This window comes from Drosophila melanogaster, chromosome 2L (genome assembly GCF_000001215.4).
Source record: "Drosophila melanogaster chromosome 2L".
Lineage (NCBI taxonomy): Eukaryota > Metazoa > Arthropoda > Insecta > Diptera > Drosophilidae > Drosophila > Drosophila melanogaster.
In genome coordinates, this window is record NT_033779.5 from 10548604 (window position 1) to 10567208 (window position 18605).

The 18605-nt window shown below is 40.4% G+C and overlaps 1 protein-coding gene across 2 annotated transcripts in view; it reads left to right on the forward strand.

The window, feature by feature from the left end:
• The window catches only part of Trim9 (Tripartite motif containing 9), an 83172-nt gene that overhangs the window by 3721 nt on the left and 60846 nt on the right, over nucleotides 1-18605 (forward strand). The window lies entirely within an intron of this gene.

The following is an 18605-nucleotide window of genomic DNA, read 5'->3' on the forward strand; positions in this document are numbered from 1 at the left end:
TAATGATTTATAGTTTTTGAAGTCATATTCGCTTGGTTTAGTAATAAAATAAGTATAAAATATAAATAATTAAATGAGCACTCTCATTGTTTTATTCCCTTAAATAACTATCCAAGTCCCTTAATTTTTTCTTTTCTGTGCTGAAGATTGGTTTGCAGATAAGTTTGTGCCATTTTTCACACCCAATTGTGGGCTAGCTCTCTTTACCTTTCTACCTGTCATTTTGGAACAGGTAATCGGAATTCTGCCTGAGCCTGGGACTTTCCCAACTTGTTGTTGCAGGGCCTCTGTAAATCATTAATTTCACTGTTTATTATGGAGTTGCTTATTCCGTTGCCGTATCCTGTCGAGTTATCCTTGGCCTGCTTTCTGCACCTCGACATTCCTCATTGTTGTTCATACATTTTTATTTCCTTTTCGCTTCTTGTTCCTGCTCCTTTGAGATTTATGACACCATCAAAGTGCAGTTGTCCGCTGGCTGGGGAAAACATTCTGAAATATTTTGCAACATGTTTCGTGTTGTACCCTCCACCACTCACCATCATCAGCACCATCAACCACCCGATCCACCCGATCCACCCCTCGTACCTCGTTTTTAAGGTCCTGCCAGATGATTGCACTGCATTTGTTCCGTTTAATGTGGCAGCATTCCATTGTTTTTCCGCCACCAACCCTGGGGCAACGTTCTTTGGATAGATGTGTGTCGAATCCATTGGAAACCGCCCAGAGTTCAGGTTGTAGATCCTTGTAGTTCCCAACAATGATGGCTTTAAATAGGTTATTCTATATATGATTAGGGGAGGTGCAGAAGCATTAACAATGGTGCTGTTGTTACAAAAAATGTGAAGAACATATTTATGCCGATGGTATATATGAAAGAGTGTTTTGAAAGACGATGTCCTTAATCCAACCAAAATCAAATCTTAACCAAATTCTGCTGTTCCTTTTAAGTCCAGCAAAATTTCTTCTACCTCCACGAATTTATTTCCGCTAATTTGGGTGTTATTTTTATACACATACACAGAAATTCCTTTTTGGAAGGAAGAGCCAAGCGGGAATACTTCCTTAATGCCCCCACTTTCACGTCAGGCGGTTCAGTTAATTACAGTCCAATTACACGAACTTTATGTGTAGATACATTTGGATTTCTGACGCTGGCAGCTGGCTAGCTTGTCTTCCACTCGCAATATAATTAAGCGGAAAAATGAATTACATAATTAATAAACAACATTCAACGCCGGGCTAATTAACAGACCATCGTGTCTTTTGGGGGGGAGGTTAAAGAAATTAAAGCTGCCTGAAGAGAAAGGAAAGAAAGCTCAGTCACATGAAAGTAGCAGCACATCCCCAAAAATGCCAGGATAATGTGTGTTGCGCAAAAGCCAAGTTAATTGTAAAAGGGGAAAAGGTGGAACATAAAAAATGAATAGAAGAAAACTGGTGGCAATAAAACGAAATGAAAGCCAGGCAAAAAAAATGAAAATTCTGAAAAACAGAAGAGCGGCTGATGTACTTTCCCTAATTCATATAAAATTGCTCGTTGGCCCCTTTTTTGCGCAACTCTGAAATTATTTTGTCACGAGTAAATTTCAACAATTTGCTTGTTCACTAAATAATAACAAACTGCGCAAATGGAAAGCCACCCTGTAAATGGATTGTAATTTTTACCTGTCTATCCACCCAAACTCGAATGTTGGTCGAAAAAAAATAGAAAGGAATTTCTTTTCCCCAGTGCATAATTTTCGGGCATTTTTCAATGTTGGTTTGGGTGTGTCCCATGCCCCAAAGGGGGTAACTGAAATGAAAGCAGGGAGTTTTCCACACAATTTTCGGTTGTAAGGGGGGTGAGTGGATCGAAGGAGCTTAGCTGAGTGGCACTAAATGTTTACCGGAGCTGTAGACATATGCATTATGGAGTCACGTGTCCAGCTCCATCTACACACCAGTTTAATGACCAAGTGTCCACAGCATTTTGTCGTCGGTATATGAGCCATGGGTATTCCCCGGGGTCTTACATTCGGCCAACTTGTACTCGGCCCATCAACATGGCTTTAATTGGCACCCATTCGTCGTTTACTTTGCGATGAACAGATAAAGCTTTGGGTAATTGATATTTTCACATCTTGATAAGCCTTTTTCAGGAGGGTTGTTATGCTGGTATACCATTTCACTGTTTGCTGGCTATTGTTTTGAAAAGTAATCTGCATATGTGACCTTTATTTTCATGGCTTAGCATTAAAGCCATTAAAGCTTATGGCCATATCATGAGCAGAAGGTAGATATTCCATCTAGAAGTTCAAAGAATTTTATAGCTCGATTGAAACCGCAAAGCCAATAAGCAAATAATAAGGCAATTCCTTTAAGGACCTTTGTTGTTCTCAGCAAATCCTTGACCGCAAGGCAATCGCATAAATATGTGTCTATTCATATACTTACCCCATACACATGATTTCCATTAACATGGCGAGGCTTTACTTCACTTTCATGTGGAAATTGCACGGGGAAAGTCCTACCGCTTACCATTTATCGTGAAAATGCCCGCTGTGAAAGCCTCTAATTATTTCCACCATAAATGTCAAACCAGATGGCTGGGTGGGCGTTGGATGGTTGGGGGTGGTGTGGGTTTGAGGGCGTGACCCCACCCGTTTTTATGCTGCTGCTGCTGTTGTTGTTGTTGTGCTGATTTTCGACGGTCAGGATCGCTTATCTGAAAATTGCTTTTCGCGAGCCTTTTCAACGCTAAATGCGAAATTACAAAAGTTGGAAAAAATAATTCCCCCCACTCGCTGTAATTTATGCGCATTTTGCATGTCCCAGCGCAATTGTCAAGGTTTTTTGTAAATGTTTCTTCTATTTTTTTTTTTTTTTGGTTTTTTGCGTTATAATTACTTTTGTTTATTCACCCAACGACCCCGCGACTCCACGAACATAGAACAACTTTGACCGCAAAACTTTTTCGGTTTGGCCACCAAGGAAGCCGGCTGGCCATGAAAATTGCGTTAAAAATTATTGGATTTTGTGGTTCAGTTTGTTTCTTTTTTTTTTTTTTTTTGGTGTCAGCATAATTCTGAGGGCATGACCATCGAGTATCCCTCTATCAGCCCGTATGTAGGGCCCACCCATTATTGATTTAATTTAATTAGTTTCCATTCGCCGCTGACCAGTTCACTGATTTCCGAATTTTGTTTGTCCGTCTGCGTTTTTAGTTTTTAAAAATTTCAGCTTCTGTTGTGATTGCACTGTTTGCGTTGAGCGATGTGGGTTTGGTGACCCCGTGCGGTGGTGACCCGGTCGAAAAAGTTATTAAAATTTTATGGCCATCACATCGAATTTTCCCATTCTCGAGAGTCATTTTTATTGCTTTTCGCCGCTACTTACTGTGTGTGGGTTATTTTTTTGGTCTGCTACTGAATGCATTTTCATGTTTTAGGTTTTATTCGAAATGAGTGCAAGTAAAATACTTGAAATTGACGTAAATTGAATTTTATTTGATTTTTTAAGAATGCTTTGTTTGTTTATTTGAGATGAATTTGTCTTGTTTTGCGAGTGCTTTTCAGGTCTTGCAACAGTTTTAACATCGCTTACATGTATTTTTTTTAAAAGCATTTTCATTACCAAACCAAACTATGCGAATATTTAGAAATAAATAACTTCCACAATGAACAACAAAGTGTCAACATATTGCTCACTCGGCAAACTATAAATAAGCTAAATGCAACAAAAAACCTGATATTGCTCTTAATTTATGTAAATTCCATTTGTGCACGCCAATAAAGAGCACATTTTTGCACTGGTTAATTGGAGAAAAAGTGTATTTTTCTATTTATTTAAGCGCTAATTTAAATGGTAAATAAATAAATAATGTCGCCGGCTAGTGCAGGCCACTGTTGCGTTATTTAAATAAATAAATTATCGCCTGGTTGAAAATTGTTCCGTGCGACTGCGGTTGGCAACTAGAGATACATATTGAAATATATTGAGATATTATTCACGATTTGCCAGCATTAGCGAGATAAATAAAGCACTAATTTTGGCAACAAATAGTTGAAACACCTGTGCTTGGATTCAAAAACTAAAATAGTATCCATTTATTTTGGGATTTTGGTAGCAATCACTACTGTAGTTATAACTTCATTTGAAATACCTAAGCTTACGCACAAATTCCTTAAATATAAATTTATTATCAAATAATTTTCAAGGCCAAATTTAAATTTGCTTTAGTTTGCAACTGCAACCTTATCTGCAGGCAATTAGCCATCGCAATTCAAGTACTTTGAATGGGTTTGTCTTTCCTATCTGCCAGATACGAGTTTACATATTTGTCGATAAGGTTATAGTCTCAAGACATCTTGGCTGGTATTTACCTTCGAGCTTCGGTTCATGTCAATGCCTTCCAGAACATATTGACAAATGTGGACTGAGTATCTGTGTTTGATTTACCGATTCCTGAGGTGCGACTCAATTTGTTGATTGATTTGCTTGATTGCCAGGCAGTAGAATCAATTTGTCGCAGCACGGGCTTAAAAACAAATTAGAGCGTTGCCCAAGAAAATAGTTAATTGGAGGAAAATTGTGTTTTTAATTTAACGCACTGCTAGTGGCGTTCAATTAACAAGTGTAGAGGGGATTTATATCTCAGACTGAGGCAATAAATAAAAATCCGAGAGTGCGCTTTAAACAAATTTACAATCGATTTAACATTAATATTATCCAAGCGTTCCCGCGGATTTTACCCATATGCAAATTAATGGCAATGAAATTCAAACAGTTTACAGCAGCCGTTTGGCGCAAAAATCGAAATTGAAAATTGTTTTTAATTATGCGTAAAAATAAAAAAATAAATAAATACGTAAATCAATGCAACATTTCTGTTGTTCCTTGGAGTGTCAAAACGGAAGTTTTAATTTACATGCATATGCAAATTTTCCAACTAAATGAACTGGGCGACAAACAAAGAATTTCAGCACGCAAACAAAAAAAAAAAAAAAACTTAATGAAAATCCAATGTGGAAATTAAATAATGTTCTTTGTTTGCCAATGCATTAAATGGCTGAATTCGTATTAAATTTGTGGTTGGGCGGCGCTTTTATGACTGTTAAACGTTTGACGCTCGCACTTAATGGGGCCGTAAAAAAATATATGTATGTATGTATATTCCCGCTGCTCATTTTGTGACCGTCTCTCATTTTTTAATTAGCCGCCGCACAAAAAGTCACCCCGCAGAATCAGCCAGCATGCCACATGTGGCACGAGCGACATGAGCAGCAGTTGTAAGGTGTCGTTAAAAACTACAATGTGCACACTCGACTGCACAAACACATATATATATTTATATATATATGTCCCTAGTCGTATCCCTATCCCTCTCTCTATATATATACACACAGGGCATCCCCATCCGAGTGACGCAGTTTTTTACGAGTCCTGCACAGCGCCAACTGTCAACGGTCTTGTTGACGTTTTAAATTTCTTCGCCGGCTGCGTGTGTGGCATGTGAATGTGGGCCAATTGGGTTGGGGGCATGGAGTGGGGAGATGGCTATCGGTACGGGCTCTTATGTGACCGAATCCCATCCGCCTGGTCAAGTGTTAATGGCATAGTTAGGTGAGGAATTACAGGGGATTCGCTGAGGGGAGCAATTTTCGAGCTTTCTTAAATGCAGGAAATCTGTGCAATATGTGCAGGAATGCTGAATATTTAGGAACAAAATTATTATAAATTATAGTGAATAGTAGTGCTTATCAAATCTTTTATTTACTTTTATAAATATTAATTAAGTAATTTTAGAAGCTGTGTAGATTACAGACAGTTCATCGATAAGCATGCTATAAATCAAACAATATGAATAAATAATATTCCAATTTAAATCTTACCACATAAAACACTTAAAATCCATCAATAATAAACCCAATAAAATGTAATTATTTTAATCGCTGCCCCCTTTTCTGACAAATTTTATGTCTGGTCATAAAAGTGCGTTACTATTAAGCCGGGTGACTTGATGCAATCCAATGCAATGCAAACCAATCCGAATAATCGAGCGTACATATCTGGGAATCTCAATATTTAGTAGCTTCGTTGGGTGCTGTCACCTGGAAGTTGAGCTCGTTAGGGATCAGCTACTTGAGCATTCAGTGCCGCACGAGGGTGCAATTACATGCTGCACGTATGCAAGCCATAAAAATACCTCAAAGTGAGGGGAGAGGATGGGGGGAGTGGAGGGACTGTAGGGACCCCATCCCCTAATCGACCCACTCGCTGACAGACTGACAGATGTTTATCAACATCGAAGTTTATTGCATTTCACAAGAATCACACACTGAATCACAAAAACTGATAAAGCGACAAGCGGGCCAAGGAGTGGAATCGACGGCGGTGGGGGAAATCGAAATCAAAGCACATAACTGGGCATCGATAACGAATAACATTTGGTTTTATGGGCCACATTGAAATTATTAAGGTTTGCTCCCAATTATCATATATCGCAGATAACTTAATGGTTTTCCCATTTTCCCTTATATCGTGGGAGCGTATGTCTTAATAGAGTTTCAGAAACGCAAGAAGAGAATGAGTTGTAGATATTTTCCATTAAAGCATTACCTTGGATAGTCCCTGTCTCAATTGTCAATCGATTGCAGTGAAATGATGGCTTTAAGGCTACAACTGTCACAGAAGATAAGAGATTTATTTGTCCAGAGTCATGAACTGTATGAAAAGGCAGCAGCAGAAAGGATACTTAAAGATACAGTGACCTATAGGTATCACTTGCCATTCTCGAAAAATCTTAAATTTAAACTATAAATTTAAACAATGCATTTGCATTGTTAAATTCCAACCAATCACATAAGTGCAATAAATCTTCATCACGTAGCCAAGACCCCATTTCCACTGCACAGGGGGCGCACTGTACGGGACGTGGGGCATGCTACGCTCGACAAAGTGACAACTTCATGAACTATTCAAAGTGCCTCGCCTGCTTGCCACTGTCTCTGCTTCTGCTTCTGCTTCTGCCCAGGTGGGCTCCCCAGGTGAGCACCTGCAACGGTTGCGCTCGTATCCTGGTCTTTGGCGTGTCCTGTGGTCAGGGCGCGTGAAGTGCCCCGCCTCCGGCTGGTTTATTGTTGTCCCACTTGGACTTGGGAGTGCATGGTGGAGGATTTCGCTTCCTATCTCTGCGGATTGCGGCTTGTCAGCTGTCAGCATTTGGCCGCCGTCCACTGGCAGTGGACTTTGGTTTGGAGCTGATTTAAGCCCGCTTTTGGTCAGGATATCTTCTCCACTCCATTAGCATGTTACATTTGTGCCGAAAGGCAGGCGGCATTAATAATTCAATGCTGCTGATTTCAAATGCAATAACAATTTGATTTATTTACAGATAGCAGAGTGGTCGCAACTTTGTGGGGCGTTGACTTGAGTTGATTACTAAGTTGATGGCTATGTAAAGGGTCTGCTCAAGTTGTAATTTACTGTGATTACTATCGGATGGAATAAAAACTTTAATTAATTTAGTGTCGTCTAACTAGTCTCATATCTTATCGGATGGTCTTAGCAAATGTTTCAGGGGCTTTAAGTATTATACACTTTAGGTTTCGATAGAACGTAACAACTAATTTCCATTTTCTTCTCTCTTTTTCAGGTATGTTAATCCCGCTTTCTGTCCACTTTGATTTTTGAAGCGCAAGTAAGTCCTTATTCGCCTCTTGGTCATTTTGCTTAATGGAAACCAGAATCAAAGCATTCGAGTGTCATTGTAATCAGATTTTCAACACGTGGCCAAGGACTTAAAAAAAAGCCTGTTAATCTCAGCAAAAAGAGCCGCAGAATAATTTTTATTAATTAAATTTCCGTAGCTTACCGCGGCCCTCATCATCATCGGTGCTCTTGGAAAGCGCCTGAAAGCCGCTTAAAATCACAATTTTTGTAAAGTTTTCGCAGCGGCCTTTGAACTGAAATTATGACCCCGGGCGTAAGGCTGTCAACAAGTGCAGGCAGCATTTTCCTACCATTTTCCTCCTCATTTCCCGTCTGTCTGGCGCTTGTCGAAATTTTTTAATCAATACACAACCTGAGGCCATTGTTGATAAACATTTTGACATGACCCTGCAGCAGATATGAATTTATATCATTCCGTTTGCCGGAGGCATTTTGTGATGGAATCACTTTTTCTGAATATTCAATAGGGGGAGAAATGCTCACCACGAAAACGATATTTTATGTGTACTTACATTCTGAATACATATATTAAAGCATTCACATTTTTTGTTACTCCTTCAAGTTTCAATGGTTATGTACAAATTTAACCTTTCACACAACTCCAATATAATGAAGCAATTGGTGTTGGGGTTGACTTTTTGGCCGAAAAAAGCAAACACGAAAAACCTTTTTTGGCGAACACCTGCCCAAATGACCCCGAATACCTTTCCCCTTTTAACCTCGCCCACACGAACACAAACAATTTTTAATTTGTTGACTCTTCGTGCGGACCTTTGACAAACATTTATTTTAATTTGTTTGGACCCACTAACGAAATAATTTAGATAAATGCGAACACCCTTTTTGCAGAAGACCAAACTTTTCACGAACATGAGATCTAATTAAGCGGATCCCTTGGAAAAATTCTCAAGCCTGTCCAACAGCATTGATTACTTGACCCGTTTTCGTCTTGACGTTTTCCCGAGAATTGCCCAACACATTTTCGCAGTTTTTCACAATTTTATCAGGCTATTTTCAGGCCCATTTTCTCATTCCCACTCGTTTTTCTTTGGGGAATTCGCCTTTTCTCATCGCTTTTATTTTATGTAATGTGCCAAAATGTAGTAACATTTTTTATTTATGTCAACCGCTTTGCACATTCAGCTAGAAAAAAAAAAAAAAAAGGTCAATGGGTATCTGGGAGAACTTTTTCTTATTAAATTATTTCCCATTTATCCATCTAGCCTTTTGCTCGTTCGCCAAGAGATGAAGGCACATAAAGTGACCAGAATAATGTTGCAGATTTTCAGTGAGGCATGAATGAAAATGGAGCAAAGGACAAGTGTTGTTATAAAGATGCGAAAAAGGAAAAATTAATCGACTACTTCGAAAATTATACAGGAAGTTACGCATTTGAGCTTCTACAAAACGAATATTATTATGCAAACTTTACTTTAAATTTACCCAAACTATCTAAAGCAAGTTGTTGAAAATTCTGCTGGCCTAACTAGCTTCCATTTGAGTAGCACTTCTCATTCACTTTTTGCTGACTAGATTAACTTTTCTCAGCCGCAGAAATACACAATTAGCCGCAGATGAAATTGCATTTGACGATTTGTGGATGGAAAATGCAAATGGATGCGCATAATAAACGAACTTGGCGCCAAGGACGCGCTGTGTGCAATTCAATTAAAAACTGCTGACCCAACCAAATCGTCAGGAAGTCAATGTGGCAAAGGGATAAGACAAAGGAGAGTCCTGCGATAAGGAGTGCGTGCTGATGAGATGATGAGACTGGCATTAGACATTAGGCACAGGAGACACAGGACTGGCAGGATACTCTGCCTTCGAGTGCTCGGCAATTCGTATCTAATTATAATAAAAAGCCCGGGCTGGGTGAAAATGGCAAAGGCCGTAACAACAAATGGGTCTCGAGATGATTAGGCTGCGATAGCTGGCAGAAGCTCCAATGCCGCCAAGGACGACACAAATTACACAAATGGCATGCTGATTAGGATGGAACGAAACGGAATGTCGAAGATATCGACGGACAGGAGGCGACTTTCTTCGTCCTGATTGTGCCATTTTAATTAAAGCACGGAATGCTGGCAGTGGAAAAGAAACGAAAAGAAGTTCTCGACATGTTGATGTTTATGGTTGCCAAATCCTGGATATATTCGGCCCTTGTCCTGCTGCCACTTTTAATTCAATTACGCTCTTCGTGTTATCAAACAGAATGGAAGCGCTAGAAATTAATGAGCGCTAAATTAGTGAAGATTATGCCATTAGGGGTTGACTGCCCCCCCCCCCCCCACCAAAAACCCAACCATTCCTTCGCAGCCTGAATGTCCTTTTTCCTGCAGCTTTATCGAGCTGCCGAGCTGGCGAGCTGCTCATCAAGTCTCAGCGTTGTCTGATGATTTTTATTGTTTGCCTGACCTAATTTTCCTTTTCTTTGCATTGACCATCTCTGTTTGGCCTATCTCTAATTTCTGAATTTCCCACAAAAGAGGAAAGAAAGGCATTCCAGAGTGCTTCCATCTGGCCATACCCCCGTACACCCGTCTTCCCCACTCCAGGCGAAACACACACAAAAATGTTTATGAACAAAAAGCTTTGGCATCCCTTTGTGGCTGTCTCTTTTCGGTCGGATGTATGGCTGGCTATCAAAATTTAATATGAACAATGGCCAAGAACTAAAATATCCTGGCTGGCATACGCATTTCGAGACCCGGCTCTTGTGCGTCGAGAAAAGTGCCTGTATCCTGCGTAAATATTTTTAATTTAATGCATTTTTGAAGCTGACGCATAGGTGAAATTGAAAATGAATATTGTGTGGCGAAAGGAAAATATTGCTAGCATAAACAATAAAAGGAATACTTTATACTATTTCCAATAAGGAATAGCTAGTAACAAATTAAGATTTCTCACAAATATTTTACTAAGCAGTTGGCTTAAAACCCACATATTTGTTTTGAATTTCTAGTAATCCATGAACGCAGCAATTCCCAGCTTCCCCGAGCCCATTTATCAAACTCACGACCCGCTCAGAAAATTCAGATTGCTGCGCCAGTAACTTTACATATGAAGTTCATTGACAAAGTTCGTGTTTTGATCTCTCCAAGGGGGCCTGCATTTCCTGGTTACAGCCAAGCCTTTGGCAGAAAACAATGACAGCAGCCAAACCCTTAACCCATTGTTCTCATCCAAAGTCGCATTTAACATTTTAACCTTTCATTTTCGAAACAATTGCGTCTGCTTATAAAAAATAGATGCGAAACGAAACGAAACGAGACGAGGCGAAATACCAAGAGACAAGGCCGAGTTGAAGGGAGACCATGGCTTGGAATGGTTTGAGATGTTGTGGAATGGTTTCTCGTAGGTGGAGGAACCAGGCTCTGCGGTAAATGGCAACAGGATGGAGCTCCATGCGGGAATCCTGGATGTGTCCTGGCAGCCAGGACTCGACTCGCTCACTCAAATTAAAATGTATAAAACAGAAGTAGACTGATTCGAGCTGCGGCATGCAAATGGAATTAGGACTGGGAGGCGGGTGTTTGGCATGCCGTGCATATTCCCAAAAGCAATAACGATGGCAGCCGTGAAGGAAGTATAGAACTCAACACATCTGCACTGTGGAAAATATAAGGAGAAATTAAAAATTAATTTCAAAATTTATAGTTAATTAAAGCAATACATTAACCAGAAGGCTGAACTTCAATAAGTTTAGGTTTAGGAACTTTGAGATTTCTTATAATTGATTGATGAACTATGAAACTTCTCACAGTGCAGCGATGTTTCACTTTGCTCCACATCAACCTTTGACTGGCGATACCCATTCTCCGACTTCGAGTGGGTTATGCATGCCATAGCTCTGTGGCTAACATTGCAATGCATTTCATTCCGCTGCAGATGTGCAAATTTGATTCCCGTTCGCAGTTGATGCGCAGCTGTTGTCTTTGGCTCGTGCTCGCACTTATTACTCATACGCCCCGTGTGTTGACATATTTCCAGCTGGATACTGCTGAGTCCTTGCTATGCCTTTGTAGGCATCTCGTACAGGCATATATACCTGCGCAGGATTACATTTGTGACTCACTCCACACCTGCACATATATACATATATCCTTGTAACTTTGTGTATCGCTGGCTGTTTTCATTTGCGCTTTGGCATAAAAACTTTGCATACTTTGTGGCGTCTCTTGCAGCTTGCGGAATGTTCATCTGTGCTACAAATAATTGTGCTGGTGTGTGTGTGTGTGAGCGAGTGTCCCTGTGGAGTGGGTCTGTGTGTATGTGTGGAGCTGACAAGTGCAATAATATCATAACGACAACAGCAACAACACGTTCGTATCCTTCTCCACGACTCTTGTTTTCCAGCATTGTTTGTTTTTTGAGCTGTTTTTTTTCGCCCCGGGCTGTTTGGTCTCACACAAGTTTACAAAACCCACAAGTGCAGAAATCTCCAGCTGCCCCACTCTTGTCCAAGTCCTTATCCTCCGGCTGGAGCATCTGCGTTATGTGATTAAGGATTGCAATTTTTGCGACCAAGGCGGGGCCACAAATTAGGAATAGAACACAACATTTGCATTAAAACATCTAACTTGAATATTAAAAGTAAATAAAATAGTTACAATACGCTTTTTAAATATACTTCGGAAAAATGACTTTATTTGAGTCCTAATTTGTTTATACACCATTAGAGTTTTTGCTACAGCCGCTTGCACAGCTTACAAAGTATTTCATAATCGCAAGAGTAATTGATTTAAAGTTTCAACTAGAAAGTAAACCAGTTAGCTGCCCGGCGAACGAAGACATGGTGTTTTAATTGAATTTACTCGTGTCACAGTTAACTTGAATATCATCATTGTCGTTTCTTGCAACTGAAACCGAAGCCCAGACGGCAAATGTTGTCGAGTCACCTTGCGACATGGTAAATTGCAGATGTGCCACGCCCCCCAACCGCCCATTTTAAGCGCTTTTAAATTTATTTACTTGCTGCTGTTACTGTTTTGCTGGTTTTCCCTCGAATGCAAAGGCAAAAAGTCCAGAGACCCAGACGACACATAAATTGCCGGCATACGTGTGTGATGACAGGCGAACGAATGGATGAATGAATGGCCTGGCGCGGATGGATGAAGGGAAAGCGGTACGGACGGACAAATGGACAGACTGACAGGCGGACGGAATGCAGACATAGCATACATGCATATATACGGCCGTGTAACGGTGCCATATACACCAATACCAGAACACAGACGTTGACAAATTGATTGCATTCTTTTATTTTCTATGCCGACGACATCAGTGCACCATGCACCACATGGCGTATGCGTTATACGTTTTCCCCTTGCCGCAACTTTTCCTGGGTCTCCTTTTAATATGGTTAGATGCAGTTGATTGAGTTTTAAGTGCCGTTCTATGACAACGTTTGCCGTTGCCTTCAATTAAAATGCAAAAAAAAAACAAAACACTTTGAAATGTTTGCAAGGGTAAAATGAAGTTAAGACACTGCCTCTCAGGCAAGAGATAATTTTTATTGGAAACAAATTGATTTACTTACTATTGCCCAGTAGATGGATATTTTGATAGCAATATTAATAGATTTAAGCTGTACATATATTGTTGCTGTCATTCTGCCAAGTAATAAGTTCCATCAAACTCGCATTTACAGTCTTTCGAATTCGAATTCATTTTTTTAAAAACGCCTCCTTATGTTTTTGACAAGCTGCCAGACGCAAAAAGAGATCCCTTGAAAGCGAACACCGCCCCAATTTATATTTAATACATCATTAATAATTTATAAATGAGTGCACATCGTGCGGAGTGTAGAAAATGGAAAAACTCAAGGACTGCTTTCACTTGAATTCACAATTGAAAACTCTTGGCGTGGGCTAAAGAAAAATCCGCTAAACTGTATGATTAATTCATTATTTATTTATGACATTTACAGATGGTGTGTAAAAATAGAAAGTGAATTTCCAATGAAAGAATGCGAGGTCCTTGTAGTTGTAGGGCTTTCCCATGCGAATAAAGAGATCCTCTGTCAAAAGAGAAAGAAAAAGCGTAATTTTCTCGACCTTGCACGCATCATCTGTCGTGGCGAGGGTATAGCCACCCACCACCACCCACCACCCACTGCCCCTCGTTAATGCTATGCAAGCAGACGGCCCAATCCCTCCCTCTAGAAAGTACGCCCCACATAAATATGCATAGAAAATGCCTAAAAGTTAATTACCGTCAACATTCTGAGTGGCGGCTGTGCGAGGGGAAGGAGGTGAAAGTGGGAGAAAGGGGCGTGTTCCATGGGCGTTGATTTTAATTTATGGCAGACAAACTTTTCTCCCCAATACCATAAACATCTATGTGGCATCTATGTGTGAGTTGGTAATTTAATATTCATGACCGTGTCAAAATCAATGCAAAAGACGGAGGCGAAGCAGTCGATGCTACTGGTCTGCGTCCACAGCAATCTAATTAGCAATATTTCATATTAACGACCTGGCTGCTAATTTTAATTGAAATTCTATGCTTCCTTCTATCTTAATTTTTTTTTTTATTTTGCTCACCCCAGCTTCCTATCCATTTCGGTTATAAATCTCAGTTTACCCTTTTCCCATTCAACTCAAGCCCCGCGGAGTCTGCCAATAATTACCCTCATCAAAATTTGTGTACTTCAGTTTTAAAGAGCAAAATATTGTGATGCTGCTTGTGCGGGTGCTTCAACTTGTTAGGGCCCTTATGGAACATATGAGGGATTCTAGGTAAAGAGTTGCTAGGGTTGGTAGGGAATCAGATTTTTGATATGGTATCACCATAAGCAAGGTACACAAATTGTCACAAGAGGAGTATTTAGTAACTGCGATAACTGTAGCATTCAAATACGTAATGGCTTATACCGCATATTGACTTTCATGCTAATGGGTATGAAATAGTCGAGGCACCTTCAACAACAATGGGATTCTTTGGTTTTTGCTCTTTTGGCTAGCTTAATTTCTCCATACACATATTATTCTGTCTTTCACCCCGCACACACACACACACACACTCGCAAATTACCATTACGCCGTTTGACATTTGCATTTCAAATAATTCTGCTTGTTGACTTTAATTAGCTGAGATTTGTTGCTGCCCCGCCTCATTTTTCTCACCCACATGCTAATAGCTTTTCCTCCAGATCCTGAGAAAAGCGAGAAGAGGAGCCTTTCCAGGCTCCTTTGCCAGTAATTGAACCAAAGGACTAAGCTCCGTTATTTACCTTCCATTTGCATAGTTGCGAATTCACCCGAAACGAGCTGGAAAAAAAAACATTGGAAAATTGTGCTCTTTCCCCCTTTGGCGTTTTCCGTTTCGGTGATGGAAAGTCTCATTACCAAAGCAACAACCACAACGAATCGATTTCCTGGGCGAATTTCCCAGCACCACGCTTTTCCCGGGGCGAGCTCATACAGGTGGAAAATGCGCAAAAATTCATTGTGCAGAAAAAGTTTTCTTTAAAGAACATAATAAAAAAAAAAAAAAACAAGCAACTGGCGGATGGGTGGACTTCACCTGCCATCGGCTGTTGCTTTTTGCTCTTTGCCGTCGTGTTCGGTGGAAAAGTGTATTAAAAACGTAGGGAAATGCTGTCTTCGTTTTTCCATACCACTTTTCCAGCTGTGCTCAGCTGCTTGGAAACAAACAAGGGGTGTGGTGTTCTGGGCCCCAAGCTTCGCATTTTCCAGCAAATATCCGGGGGACTTCACCGCTTTCTGCGGTCTGCCGTTCGGTAATAAAATGCTCTAAAATTAAGCATAAAATATTTAAATTCAAATTGTTTTAGCCAGCAACATTTTCGGCTGGCTTTAAAATGTAAGGCCAGAATTTATGTAAACTTTGCCGATTCTCTATTTAAATTTGCATTTTATTGCAATTCGTTTGATATTTGCCGTTGCTCAGCTCTAGCACATAAATTCTTGTTTTATTTTTATGTTATTTTATGCATTTGGCTTTTATTACCCATTTTTCCATCGATGCCTTCTTTCAAAGGTATATCTCTCTGCCCATCCTGGGCTTTTTTGTTCCGGCTCAACAAATGATAATTTATGCAAATGTCTGTAGTCTGTAGTCCCGTGGAAGAAGACAGAAAATCGCTGAGGGTTGCAACAAAAAAGCCTCCCGAATTCGAGGAGCGGATCCATTTTCCATTTCCATTCTAGTTGGCTTTGTGCTGACATGCTTTTGTCATTTATTTTGTTTATCTCCTTTGCACTGTGCTTTTCCCATATAACAAATTATTATTATGTTTCTGCCATTTTTAGCTGATCCAAGCGGTTCACCGAGCCCAGTAAATCAAGAAAAAAGAAAATTCGGGGGTTTTGTTCTCGACCTTTTTCGGGGTTTTTTCTTTTCTGCATTTGAGTAATGAGCTGCTTATCGAGAGGCCAAAAGGTAAATCTCGGCTTCTTCTTGTTAAGTTAATGATATGGCTTCATCTTCTCCTGCGAAAAGGTTAATGTCGAGTTCATGTTTTTCATAAAAATAATATCTTTCCTTTTCCTTTTTAGTGTAAAATTGGATATCGCATGTATCCTTTCGCTCCATTACATCAACTTCTTTTTTGTGTAGCTTTTAAGGGGTCTTTTCACTTTTGCTCAGCATACATACCAGCATCCATCGATGGCACTTTGCCAAATTCCTGCATTAGTTTCGTTTACTTTTCAATTGCTGTTCCATGGCATTTGGCTGTTCCTCCATTTCAATGGGCGATGTTTCAACTGCACTAAGTAGCCAATTGACAACTACAAATTGAACATTTATTTTCCAGCTGCTGCTCAAAGTGCAAGTTGCCCAAAGGAAACGGAGGGGCTAAATGTTTTACATACCCATGTAGTAGTAGTGGGTCTCAAAAGGACTCAAGTGGTCGGTCATCTGTTTGACAAAGTGAACAACTAACTGCTGGGAGTCTGAGTAGTTGTTTGAGCAGCTAAAATAATAGAATTTTCCCCTAAATTTGGCCAATGATGCCTCACTCGGGCAAATAGTAAAGGCAGAAGCTGCTCCAGCTCCATATGCAAATATCTAAGACATGGGTGGATGACAACCACACTACCGCATCCTCATCGTCATCCTTCTTGAAGTTTTCCTCCATCAAACGAAGGATACACAGCCCGATCCCATTTGTTTATTTGTTTACTTTTTGCCATTTGCCTGCATGCGAGTTTCCCTCTACTTTGTCGGGGTTTTCCCTCCACTTTCTTGTATTTTTGTTGTCGTCATTATTTTGCTGGCTTTTTTTTTCCTGTTTAGCCATGAATATTTTCATATTTTCATGTGACCACTTTTCGGATTCCTCCGACTGCGACTGCTCACTCCTGCGAGTCCTACGTTATCCTGGAAATTGTGAGCAAAACTTTCGGCTGCTGACTGCCTTCCTTCCTCGGAGGTCGCATGTGTAGGACCATGTTATTTAATAGGCTTCTGCGACTCGGAAGACGAGCACCAAATGGCAGGCAGCTCGGCACAGTGGAAAAAATGTAGTTTAAAAATCACACATTCCTTGAACTTTAAGAAATGGTTTGCATGCGTCAAGTAAGCCTAACTTGACAAAACGATTCTTTAATTTGTACATCCATCTTCATCAATTATTTTAGAAGGCATAACATTGCGTTTTGGTCCACTGTCCAAAAATATGCTCCTTGGTATCACAGGTCTCCTCGCTGCTCCCCGCCTCTCCTGATATATTTCCATCTCACCCTCTTTGTTTGTTTTGTCTGCCTGTCTGGAGTCCTCAGTCTTTTGGAGTCGTCTACATGTGTCTGCTCCTTGTCGCTATCCTTGCAACCCCGTTGGTGCCCCAAACCACAAGCGCCTTTCTTTCGACTTCCGTTTGTTTGCACAGTGGCTGCTGTTTTGGTAATGCGTTCAGATTATTAAACATATTTTCTGATGCCTGACAAATGGCAGGACAAGCGGTGGTAAAACTTTTCACGTGAGCAAAGAAGTTACGTAGTCTGATGTTTATGTTGAAATTTGCGCAATTAAACGAAACGCTAGTTACTTTAAGTGATCAATAAAAAGCAGGAACAGTAAGTAGGTCAGGCCATTAAAATTGCCACGCCAGGCGAAACAGAAACACACACTCTGGGATACACCCCAAAACGAGATTTATGTGTGTTTCTTTGCAGGGAGAAGGAGGAAGGAACACTGTATCCTATATGGTATCCTGCTCCTTGTTTAATCGTTAAAGGAATTCATGGTTTGTTTCTGGTTTTCTCTCCCTCCGGCCGTTCAAGTTTTCCTATGCGTTGACACACGAAAAAGGGGAGCCACCATACCACATATATGTATTACTTTGATCGGCAACACACGAACTTGCAACTCGACCATAGAGGAAGCCACCTGGCGTCGACAAGCGAACACACTTTGGTTAACTCGGCTCCCCTGGGACTCTCGCTTTCAGAAGTTGCTGCTAAATGCTTTCTGATTGTTATTTTTCGTGTTTTCCTCGGTTTGCCTCGCTTTCCTCCTCCGGCAACTGCGAAATTACAATTATTACACGGAGACCCAAACTCAAGTTTTCCACTTCTTGCAGTTCGCTTCTGCCTCGGCTGCTTTCCCTCAACTTTGCTTTTTGCCGCTCCAAATGCAAAATCTGGTAATGTAGGCGTGTTTAACACAAACTTAAGTTGTTCGTAATGACTTTGTAGCAAAATTCGGTAGGGATGGAGTCGGATTGAACGATGGAGCGGTGGGAGGATGTAGATTAGGGCGGTACAGGAACTTAAGATGCCATTCTTAAAGCCCTCAGACGGAATTAATGAAAAAAGTTTGCAGTTCGAAAAGGACAACCAATGGTGAGGCACAAATTACAAGATGATGCGATAGACCAAATATGCAATAAAGTAATAAGAAAGTAATTTATACAAATGAAG